This window comes from Thunnus albacares, chromosome 11 (assembly GCF_914725855.1).
Source record: "Thunnus albacares chromosome 11, fThuAlb1.1, whole genome shotgun sequence".
NCBI lineage: Eukaryota > Metazoa > Chordata > Actinopteri > Scombriformes > Scombridae > Thunnus > Thunnus albacares.
Genome location: NC_058116.1, coordinates 33337388 through 33350123, shown reverse-complemented (window position 1 = coordinate 33350123; position 12736 = coordinate 33337388). Strand labels below are relative to the sequence as shown.

Genomic DNA, 12736 nt, shown 5'->3' with positions numbered 1-12736 from the left:
TGCTGCAGTTGTCATTGAGTTACAGTTGCAATCTGTGTGTATTAATTTACTAAAGCAGCAGTTCACTACTCAGTCAACTCCTAAAACTCCAGCTGTATTTTCAAACACTTACTATGAATGTCTCCAGTTGCAGCCTGTAGTGAGTTGATGGTCAACTTTAGATTTAATGGTTTGATCAACACAAATAGTAACATTCAGCCCAAGTTTGTTTGCTGTTACAATAATCAGATATCAGGTCCATTAATGACTGTTCGGTTTTTCTTTCTAGAAATGGTTTAGTTATATATAGACCCATATTTCCAACATATCCTTCCTTGTTGCTGTTCTAAATCCAAACTGTGCTTGGTTTCACCTGCTTTCCAGAGACAGAGAATTTTCCACACAAAACTAATGGTTTCTAATTTCAAATTGTAAATCAAACAGAATACATAAACAACCTTTGTGCACATGTCTCTACCTAATGATATACAGTCACACTTACAGACAGTCACTCCAGTCTGCTTCACCTTGATAACTACATCACATGGCTAATATAAGATATAATGCATCATGTCTGTGCCAAGAAAACAGTTCAAAAGCTTAATTAAACCTGGCACTCAGTCAAGGGCTTAACTTTGGGTTGAACACTGGGGGGGGGGGGGGTGTTCAATCAGGGACCTGATAATCACATTTAGGTAACTTTCCTGACTGTTTGGATTAGTATATTCATAATTGTCTCTTTGCCAGAGCATTTATGCTCTCCCCTCCGTGCCCGCTGGGCCACTGCTCTCACCCTGTGTCTCACTGTGAGGAAACCACATGGTCCACATACAAAAAGTAAGACACTTCTTTGGACAACTCTTACATGTCTTTTAACCTGCTCAACAGTGTTTGCTTGCCACCGCATTTTAACTCTATGACCTCATAACCTGGTCACCTGTAACTCTTCTCCCTCTCTGATCATCCTGCCTGTCCTGCTGCTACATTCACCCTCATGGATCTGATTAAATACAAGATACAACTTAGAAATAAAAAGCAGTTATACCTAATATTAGCAAGATAATCGCAATTTGTGAGTAGCTCCGGTAAAAGTAGTCTGATTATATGATGGCTAATGTTAGCCTAGCTAGCTTACAGTTCAGCTAACACAATGACACAGCAGAAAATAAGACTTTCATTCAATTATTTGACTCGTGAGTAGTAGAGTCATAGCAGTAGAAAACCTCCTGTTGGGAAGAGATTTTTGTCTTTGTTGTTGACCAACCAACAAATTAAAATAGTTGGTTGGTCTTGTCATTTTATAAGCCAGCTCGCTATCGCTCTCATCAGCAGTTACTGCTGCTGCTTGAGAAGGCGGGAGGATAGGTTGGGCGCAACAAAGAGTCACAATACCGGGGCGGGGAGGGGTTGAAAACATTTTAGTTTTTTGCTTGTTAATTACACTGAATCAAAAAAACCAACCACTTCATCATGTTTTATAATAGTTAATATTTTTCATTCATCATTATGATATTTGGGGTGGTTTTACTGGCCGGTTTTGATTATTATCGTAATTTACACCTTTGCACTCAGTGTATTTTGTCTCTATGATTAACTTTACAACTTTTAATACCACCAGTCTAAAGCAAACTGTAGCACAAACAGTAGTCATGGGCAGCTGATTTACATTTTAATGTGTGAGAGAGAATCATCGTATGAACCAGAAATACAGAAATCCATTTGACTTTTTGATGATGAGGACTTCCAGTGTAAATAAAATATATTATAATGAATGAACCTGATCCAAATGTTTGTCTAATACGACGGCTGTTTCCTCAGAGGAAGGTAACTCCATCCCGTCAGCATCCACAGGTGATGAACAGGAGTCATCAGACAAGAAGGATTCAGGACATCAGAGCAGTGATGATGGAGCAGACACACAGGTTAGTCAACATGTTATAATGTGTCTGTTCACATGTGAGAAACCACACAAGCTTCACTCTCTGCAGCTGTAGAGATCTTTGAATAATATGTAATCATTCAGCCAATCAGAGTTTAGACTATTCCCTCGTCATCTGTCAACAGCAGAGTGTGGGTGTCACATGACCTCTCTGCTGGAGGAGTGACTGCTGTCAGCTGTAACTACTGCTTTACTAATAAATGACAGATGTTGATACACTGTCTGAGTCGTAGCTGTTAAAATGGAGGATGTGTGTGGGTTCATTGGTTTACACAGGAATACCTGACAGCAGGGTCACAATGAAGTGTATCGGTGCAAATAGGTGTTGGAGGTTTGAAAGTCCTCCAAGATGGCCTCTAACAGGTCATCACTGGAGGAGGCCCACTCTGGTGGTTGAGGGCTGCGATGCCCTGGCCCTAACAGTTTAGCCAATTAAACAACCATAATAAACCGTTCAACCTGATTCTGTACTGAAATTATTCCTTTATCACATGTGTGGAGATACTAGAAGACCTCAGAGATGAGCACAAGTCAGGAACAATGGTTGGAGTGTATAAAAATACAATATTTGTTTTTTTCAAAAATGAGTAAAATAAATAAATAAAAAAGTAAAATGCAAATACTTGGGTAAAAAAATTAAAGATGCAAAAAGGCAAACTGGCAAAAGGACCTAAAGACTCTCCAAGACTCTCTTGGCTCTTCCTTTTATATCAATACATCTCCCCCTTCTTACATTCCTACATCCATATCCAGAACATCTACCAGCTACATGCTGATGTTTTATGACTTTGCACAAATCAGTGACCTTTCTTTGACTGTCACTTACAACACATTCCATGGAACATTTGAAACTTCTATACTTTTATGTTAAATTTAGGGATGTTTGTCAGGTGCAGAAAACCACAGCTTCCCTTTGGCCTCAGGTTCTCTACCGGTTGTCTATGTCCTAGGTGATTTTTTGTATTTGTTTAGTCTCGCTTGAAAGTTCAGCTGTAGTTCAATACAAATTATACACGTTCCGCAATAGTGTAAGACATTTGACCGTGTTTTGACTTATCACCAATTCTAATTATATAACTTAGTCAGAGGTAGGTTTGAGTGGAGTTTGTCTCGGCCACTTAGAGTGGAGCTTTCAACACTTCCTGTTTTTTAAGCGACACTTACGCTCTCAAACCTGGTATCTGCTCCAACCACAGACTCTATATAATTGAATCGCCCCCTGGTGGCTGGTTGCAGTATAGGTCCTAAACACCACCGTCCATGTTAGTGGCTGGTTTTGGCTGGTTTACCTTCATCGCGGTTTCCTGGATTCACTCAGCTTACAGTGGCGGGACGGGGCGGTCAAGTTGAGGGGGCATGTTCTGCAGGCGGTCATTCTGCCCCCCAAACTCTAATGTGTAGACCCTGGTTGCAAATGACTTCACCCAAGCAAGATGTACTCCCTCCAGGAAATTAATAATAATAAATGCAATATCAAGAAATCTCTGCAATATTTGTGAGAGCTTTCAGCAATTTTGCTTAATTAGTGCAACTTTTTAAATCAACAGCTGCTTGTGATTTGGACCAATCCTGGCGTTTGGTGTAGTGGTAACTGACATCATTGCAGCATTCAGCACGGATTCAGCAGATGGAAGATGGACAAATCTCACCTGCCAACAAAAATTATGTCATAAATGAGCAAAACAATTCCCAAATGTTCCCAAATGTTCCCAAATGAGGTTTGATTCAGTGAGTCAGAGGAATACAAGCTGATGTTGATCAGACAGCAGAGATGGACATAATCTACCTCAAACATAAACATCAAATTATATTTTTATGTTGATGGATTTATTTTAACGGTATTATTGACAATTATTGATAATGCAATATTTTGGATTCATTTTGCATGGTGGCTGGAAGTGGAAACGTGTCGTCCATCTTTATATACAGACTGTGGTTTTAACCACCCTGCAACCACCTCCTGTCTCTCCACAGGCTGACACGTCCTCACAGACAGACTCCCAGCATCCTGAACATGAACATATTGCACAGGATACAAGTCCTCCAGGTAGGCCTTCTCATCATTATATGAGACTAGTGCAGTGCCTTTGCCTGTTCTGAACGGGCTGACTTCTCAATACCTAGAGAGAGTTATGCCTCTCCCCTAAACGCCTCTCATGCAGACTACTGATGCTACAATTTACTGATGCTCCCTAATCCATGTGCAGAAGAAGAAGCTGAAGAATGGCGCTGTTTGTATTTCTGCTCATTGACACCACAAGCAGAAGAAGAAGCAAATCAACGTTATCAACGTAACCTTTATTTTTATATATTTCTCGAGAACCGCTGATCCAAACAACTTCACACATCAACATTGCACTAACCCATTTCCACATCAATCCACCTGCCAGGTATGAAGTAGATTGGATGAATGGTTATCGAGATATGCGAAGGACAAACCTACATACATACATACAGACAGACAGACAGAGATTCCTTCCTTTATATAGACAGGTGAGACCATGTCACCAGCAAACTTAATAATGGAGGTGGAGCTGTTTGTAAAGATAGTATAGCAGGGGGCTCAAGAAGCAGCGTTGGGGGGGCTCAGTGCTGAGGGCAAGCGGCAACCTCTGGGGCTGAAAAATGAAGCCAAGGCTGAAGTTCTAAAAATTGCAGCTCCTCAAATGGCCACTTGAGGCTCCAAAAGTGAGTCAATCCCTTTACAGCAGAAATAAACATGTTTACAGCCTGGTACAAAAAACACGTTTTGGTCTCTGTAGCTAATTTCCCCTTTCATGACAACTATACGGGGGGTGAATTTTTTTTAATAATTCACCCGTTTAAATTATATTAAGCTGTAAAGTTATACATAATTAGGGACATGGCCACTTTGAGTGACAGGTCGCTAGCCACTAGGTGGCTTGTTTCAGCAACAAGGCATCATTCGGCTGCCTCAGCTCCACCTCTTTGCCCATTTTGGATTAGCTGGGAGTTAGGTGGAGTCAGGCACTGCCAAGATGGCGACAGCTGGAGCTGCCCACAATGAACTGCCCTTCAGAAACCAATGGGTGATGTCACGGTGACAACGTCCATATTTTTTACAGTCTATGGTTGAGGGTCAGGCTGCCTTAGGTGAACCTGCCCACCCTCACCACCTGGGGGCAGCCAGTCAGGAATTCCAGGACCCAGCTGCAGTGTTGAGACGACGATCCCTGAGCTTAGAGTCCAGCCTGAGGGGAACAACTGCATTAAAAGCTGAGCTACAGTCAATGAATAGTAATCTGGTGTAGTTTCCGCTGCCGGAGTCGGCCTGTGTGAGGGTAGAATGGATGACCTGAGCGATGGCATTATCTGTGGATCTGCCGGTCCACTACACGAATTGGAGGAGGTCAAGGGATGCAAGGAGAGAGGAGCAGATGATGTCCTTCATGAGTCTCTCAAAGCACTTCATAATGAGGGAGGTCAGGGCTACGGGGCGGTAATCATTTACAAAGGAGGATCTGGAAGTCTTAAGGACAGGGACTATGGTGGACTTCTTTAGGCATGAGGGACCACGGACTGGGTGAGGGACATGTTGAATATCATGGTGTGTGTATAAGGCAGTGGCACTGGGATGAGTTTTGAAGTGGGGGGTCATCCAGCGATAGATGACGTAATAGTCATTATTTCAGCCATAGCTCTAATGTAATCTATCTCACCTCCTAAATGGTCACATAGTTTAGTAATTAATGTTACAGAACAGCGTTGCACTGCAATGTCTCTTGAGAATAAAACATGAAACGCTACTTTTGCTGAAAAGAAAGTTTGAAAAGAGGCTATGATGAGCCCTGCTAACCTGACGTCTCATTCATAAAAAGGCAGAATATCGAGTTATGCGACCAGATACATAAAACTCTATGCAAATTCATGACTAGAACTGTATGTACGCACAAAGCCAGAAATATGCAGACACATATAACAGATCATGAAAAGAAAAATCTTTCTAATAAATGTAGAACGTTGTTTATGGTTCTTTTGTTGATCAGACGGACAATTAACACAGATTTTTTTAATTAGATGATGAGTCAGAAAACACACGTAATATAAAACATGGGATACACTTGAGTTTAATCTGTAATCTGTCTGCAGTTATGTTGTGATGTATCAGATCAGTCCATCAACTGCAGCCTCCAATAACTGATATCCAATAAGGGGTTGTGTTGGCTGGTAAAAGACTTCTGTTAAGGCTGCTCTGGTATTTCCTCACTCCTCGGAACAGAAATAAGAGACTTGGAACGCCTGTCAAAACAGCGGACCAGAACAACCTCCGGTTCAGGCAAGGGGCCAGGAACGAGGGAATATCAATTAAGAGACTTGAGATGTACCCTAAGTGACTGTTTTGTCTCCAGTCTAATTAGCAGTAAGATTATCGGTTACTAGGCAAGAGGTGTAATTGTACTATTTCAGGCTGAAATGTAAATAAAAATGTACATAAAGGAACATAAGAAATTAAAATAAATATATTAAATGTATAAATATCTTTAATGCAATACAACGAAACAGGAATAAAGTCACAAATGGCTTCACAGCAGCAGTTTTCTGATAAAGCTGCTGTACTCTACCTGCCCAGCAGCAACCTGCAGACTCACACAGACGAGCTGCTGATGAACATCAGACACGAATGTTTCTCAGGAGTTTGTGGAGACCAAGCAGAGCTAAAACTGAACTGGACTTAGATTCATCAGGTGGAAACAAACACAAACACTGCAATGTGTCTTCTGGATGTTTGCTATTATGTTAGCTTCAACTATTTTATAATATGATAATGTGTCATGTGTCATGTTAAGATGCAGGTTTGAGAAACTAAAGTTTATTATTTTTGTTTTAGGAAAGAAAAAGAAATCTCCGCCTCAGAAGTCTTCGAAGCATTCTCAGCCAGGTGGGTTTACAGTACTGATGGAGTCAATTTTATATTCTGTAGATGTATAAATGTTAATGTAATAAAGGGCAGTAAAGGATGGAAACGTTTAAAATAAAAAAAAATCGGGTGGAGAACAACGGGTGGCAACAACAGAACAACCCCCCCCTCCCCATGATCCCAAGCATAAGTTGACCTAGGTCACTTTTGGGGACATTATATAAACTTGCCTTAATCTCCTGGAGACTTACCCTAACCATAATCACTGACCCAAAAATCAGCTTTTTCCCAATTGGGGACATGGCTTTTGTTCAGAATTGGACAAACCATCCCCAATTAACTGGTCTTCAGTCTGAAATTTGTCCCCAAAAGTATGACAGACACACACACGCACACCATGCCAGAGATGACACTTGTTGTGTGATTGATGAAAATAAAATGTTTCTTATAAAATTAAATTCACTTTTCTCAAAGGGAAGTATATGTGGTCGATTTTGAGCCATAACACAACAGATGTAAGAGTAATAGTTCATTTGAACATATAAACAAGTTATTTTGGGAATTATTTTTTTATCATTAGCCTCTCATGAGCAAGTGAGAGTGTAAGTGTTTAGTAATCAGTGGCAGGAAGTAAATATTCATCAATTCAACACAGCAGAATGCAAACTAAAAGCATGCAAATAAAACCAAACAATAAAAGCAAACACAATAATAAAAGCAATTCCAAACACAATCTGAAATCATGCAGTATAAAATAAGCACAGCAAACAATAAAAAATATAAATATAAGGAATCAAATAAAAAACAGTACTTCTGCCGTGCTACATTAACAATGTTCTTCTTTCAGCAAGGAATTTTTTTTCAAAAATCAAAGTGAAAGTCTTCCTGGTCATTACTGGTGAAACCTTTGGTGCCCATGAAGTCATACTGAAGAAAGTGAAGAAAAATAAACAGCTAACGGTGGAAACCACCACAGACCTCCAGGGATGTGACGTCATCATCGTCTTCTGTCCAATCAATTCTCGTCTTCAATCAGATGTGGAGGCAGCCATGAGAAACATTACAGGTGAACTTGTTCTTATTATACAGCTCAGTGCTCTTTATGTAGACGTGTGGACAGTAAAGGTGGTGATGTGTAATGAGCCTGACCGGAATTAAACTATACGAGTTTTTAAAAAGTTGGAATTAAATGTACAAGAATGTTGTAATTTTAGTGTAATCTGTAGTATCAGTAGGGATGGTATCATGAGAATGTTACTGATACAGGTATCATCAGTACTGCTGCTGATCGTTATTGAGTACTTATCAGTTATCTTATTAACGTCCTTCCATCCATCCATTTCCTGCCATTTATCTGTGTTTGGGTTGTGGTGGCAGCAAACGGAGCAAAGTAGTCCACAAGTCCTTCTCCACAGCAACGTCCTCCACTCCTCCTGGGGGCCAGAACAGACATGTGATCCCTGTCTGTGGAGTTCTGTAACTCTACTCTCTGATCACACCAGAACATGGAGTAAAAATCTCTATCTAGACATGAGAAAAGACAAGGAGACTAGGGTAGAAAACATATAATTGTTTATGCTTGGTTGTGGTCTGAAACATCTCACTTGGCTGCTTTGTAGATTATACACTGCTCTTCATTTTATTGAAACTATGTGCTGAGACTGAAGCAACTTGCAAAAGAATCCAAAGATGTCTGATTGTAAACGTTCTAAAACAGGCCGTTCACTTCAAACCAACGAGAACAGTGCAACCGACCTGCTTGCTGGTATTTGACTTTGACTTTTTTTTCCTCCTGAAAACAAACAATTTTTAAAATATTTGTACAAAATGAATGTTTATAGAAAACCCTCTATTTGTGCTTTGCCAAATAACGTATGTGAGGGGGGTTGAAAAAGTGTCTGTTTCCTCTTTAAAGGACCAGTGTGTAGGATTTAGTGGCAGTTGCAACAAACTGAACAGCAGAGAGTTGTTTAATTTCAACTGCAGGAAGAAGTTCAGACCATCACAGCAGCCGTACAGCTAAAGTTAACGTGAATTTTTAAATTGAAGACATTAAAATTAAAGTTAAAGCTATAATGTAACTGTTCTGCATTAAATTGTCTAAAAACAACCAGACCTATGTTATATATTTTATAACAGGTAACAGACCGTTTCATTTGGTCACCTGTCAATGGCGTCTAACCCATCTATCAAAGAGTACTCACATACAAGATAATATGTCGGCATTGTGGTTGTCTACCAGAAACTGTCATAAATTGACTTTTATTCAGTTTTAAGCTACATTTTACAATAAACCTTTTCAATGTTTGTAGTTTTTAACTATATCTTTTAACCAGATGAAGGATTTTAGTCATCGGATGTCTGAATCTTAAGTTATCAGAGAAACAAGCTGAGCAAACGTTAGCAGCAGCTCAGAAAGGAGACAGCAGGAGAAACACTGATTTTTTATGTGAAACTGCTTTGTTCAGTGTTTTTACCTGTTTTAATCACTGGGTCTGTTTGTTCTGGAGAGGAGGAGACCATCTGTGGATAATTCGGCTCCCGGTGAAAACATCCTGAATGAAGACACTGAAGTAATCCTATCCTTGAGAAGCTAGTTGTTTAACAATGAAGACAGCTCCCATGAGCCCAGAAATTATATATTGTGCATTTAATAACTGTGGAGTTGAGAACCAGTGTTATCATGACTGCAGAAAGCAGCAGCTGCTTTGTTCAGAAAATCCAAATCACTGAACATACAGTGTCCTGCTCTTTTAATCTGCCAGTGTTACTTCTGTTACAGCTGTTTTACTCCTGGTGTTAGGCATGTTTTCACTCTTGCCACAGTTAAGCATTTAAGAATGTAAACCCAACCATGATGTGATCACATGATAATCAGTGATCATCATCACATCACACAGCTGCAGCAGATTATCACTGATATATACTCCATCTCATAATTTTTTTTTTCTGTGCTGTTGCAAGACTTGCATGGACGACTTATCTTTCTATCTAGACACGCCATCAACATTTTTCCTGTCAGAGAAGTTCTTGTCCTCATATGAACCAGGAAGAAAACAACCTCCACTACATGTTCCTCATATTCCTCTCTCCTCTCCTCTCCTCTCTTCAGCTGATAAACCAGTCATTCTGGTGGTGATGCATCACACCCGAAAACCAGAGCATTCAACTGGGAGGACCGCTGTGTCTGACAAGTTTCCAAATGTTGTGTTGGATGTTCACGTTCTTTTCCACGAGACAGTGAGCGGGTTATTGACATGTCCAAGAAATGATCAATCAGTCAGTCAAATAAAGAAAGAGTTACAGAAACTCAGTAAACACATCTGTAGTTCATGATAGTTTTAGTGGTTTTAATGGCTGCATTTGGAGCAACAACACGAATGAAATCAGTGACGCAGCAGCATCATTACATTATGTTTTGTCTGTCCTCTTCCATGGTGATGGCTCAGGGGTTCAGGTCCTGGAACCAGCACCTGGACGTTCTCCTGATCACTTTCTTCATATATGTTATAAATCCAATATAACTTTCCATCCTGCTTCATGCTATATTTCTGTGATTGGTCCTTTTCGATCTGTTCTGTACACACATCATCTATTACATGTCTGTTCTACAGAGGGATCCTCCTCTGTTGCTCCTCCTGAGGTTTCTTCCATTTTTTTGCCTTTAAAGTTATCTTTTGAGGGATTTTTTTCCTTATTTGAATTGAGGGTCTAAAGGCAGAGGATGTTTAAGCTCCCTGAGGTTAATCTGTGATGTGTGATATTGGGCTATACAAATAAAAACCAACAGGACTTGACATTAATAGTCATTATTAATTAATGAAGTAAAGGGTAATGCTTTATTTTACAGGTCCCTTAATTTTATACTTATTTTTATTTTTATATATTTTTTTTTTATTTAGGGGTACATTTTTTGGACACCTTACAGAAAGGATGGTGCAATTTTGTACAAATTATAAGAAAAATGAAACAAGTGTTAAGTTGTTTAAGTTGGTAAGTGCCCACTCACTCACTCAAGACTCTAATATGCTAATATGTAGTTTGACACACAAAACTACACACTGAAAAGTATTTTCAGTATTTTCTGTCAGTTAAAGAATTGTTAAGAGTCTAATTTATCAAGAATTTTTGCAAATTAACAACTATGTATGAACCCAAATACAATGACACAACTTTTTTTCAGTTTTTTCTTATTTGTACCAAATTGCAAAATAATTTCTAGGAAATGCTCTAAATTACTGTTGAATATCTGCAAATTACTCGAAAATTTCCAGGGAATTTGTATGGAATTAAATAAAGTGTTATAAGACCTGCTGTCAGCATCGTGTGTGTGGTTCACTGAAATCTGGTTTGTTCCTTTCATACAAATACTTTTAATTAAAGTCGTAAATCTTGTGAAAATCTGAAGCTGAATGTGAAAATCAAACAGCAACATTAACAAGAAACACACACACGTTTGATTCCAGTCATATAATTGTATGAATTTATACACAGTGGCTGCAAATAACCATTTTCATTATCAATAATTAATTGATTAATTGTTAAGTCTATAAAATATTTTTCAGAAATATGATAAAAACACACAAATGATTGTTTGTTTCTCTGTCTGTTTGGTTATATATAAAAAAAGGTGTGAAGCTTTTGAACCTTTAAAGTGGTTTCATGTTGGCTGAATAAAAAAAAAGATTCTCGGATGTTTGTAGTGAACAGAATAATTTCTTCTTGTTTAAATGTTTTTAGTTGTGAAGCAGATCTGTGGTGTTTGGGATGTTTTCCAGAGTAAAAACCAGCCTGTCAGCGCCCTCTGGTGATGGAGAGGCAGCGTTCAGTTTTTATGTTCCACATATCTGAACAAACTGCAGGTCTGCTGCAACTCAGTTCTCTTAAATCAAGACTGAAGACTTTTCTGTTTGCTGCTGCCTTTTATTACATCAAATTTGAGGTTTTTGATTAATATCTTACACAACACTGTAACTTCTACTATCTGTTTTATCTTTTATGTTTTATTTAAAGCACTTTGAATGTTGTTGAAATGTGTGAGACGTGTTCATATCTGTCATTTATGTTATTGATCTTCAGCTCCTTCCATCTATATAATGTGTTAGACATGTTGATGATAAATATGCAGGTGAGGGAGTGTATCAATAACCCCTTTAATCTCCTGCACTGAGCCTTTTGCCTTTTAAAAAAAAAGACTTTCTATATTTTCCAGAACAAAGTCAGGAAGAGACATAATAAAAAATGATTAAAAATCAGCAAAAAGACTCATGTATTTATCTTTTAGAATAATATATTCAGTCAGTCGGCTGACAAACACACATTTGTGCATAAAAAGCCAGTCTGTCAGCAGGAGCTCTGTTTATAAAGATCTTTACTTCTGAAATGACATCGACTCTGATAATCAATAAATCACTTCAGTCACAAACTGGCTCCATCCTCTGATGTTCTCTGTTCCATCATGAATAGAAACGGAACATATTTGGCTTCAGGACGTCTGAAGACGACACCGTGGACTCTGAGGAACCAACAACATTTTATACACTAAAACATTAATAAGAAATGAAAATTGTAAGATAAATATTGTTTATTGATTATCCTCGTCTCTTTGTGTTCTTGTAGGACGTATTTTCTTCTCAGCTGATTTTGATGTATCGGGGTTCTATTGTGATTTTATCGGTTCTATTGGGGTTCTGTCAGGGTTCTTCCAGGGTTCTATCAGAGTTCTGTCAGAGTTGTATCAGTTCTATCAGGGTTCTATAGGAGTTGTATCAGGGTTCTATAAATGTTGTATCAGGGTTCTATGAATGTTGTATCAGGGTTCTATGAATGTTGTATCAGAGTTCTATGAATGTTGTATTAGGGTTCTATAAGAGTTGTATCAGGGTTCTATGAATGTTGTATCAGGGTTCTACAAGAGTTGTATCAGGACTCTATGAATG

General features: G+C 38.8%; 1 long non-coding RNA gene across 1 annotated transcript; it reads left to right on the top strand.

Moving 5' to 3' along the window:
- The first annotated feature begins 7657 nt into the window (after positions 1 to 7657).
- LOC122991938 lies at positions 7658 to 10586 on the top strand. Its single transcript, XR_006405947.1, has 2 exons — positions 7658 to 7863; positions 9910 to 10586. It is a non-coding gene; the product is annotated as an uncharacterized LOC122991938 (long non-coding RNA).
- The last annotated feature ends 2150 nt before the right edge of the window (positions 10587 to 12736 follow it).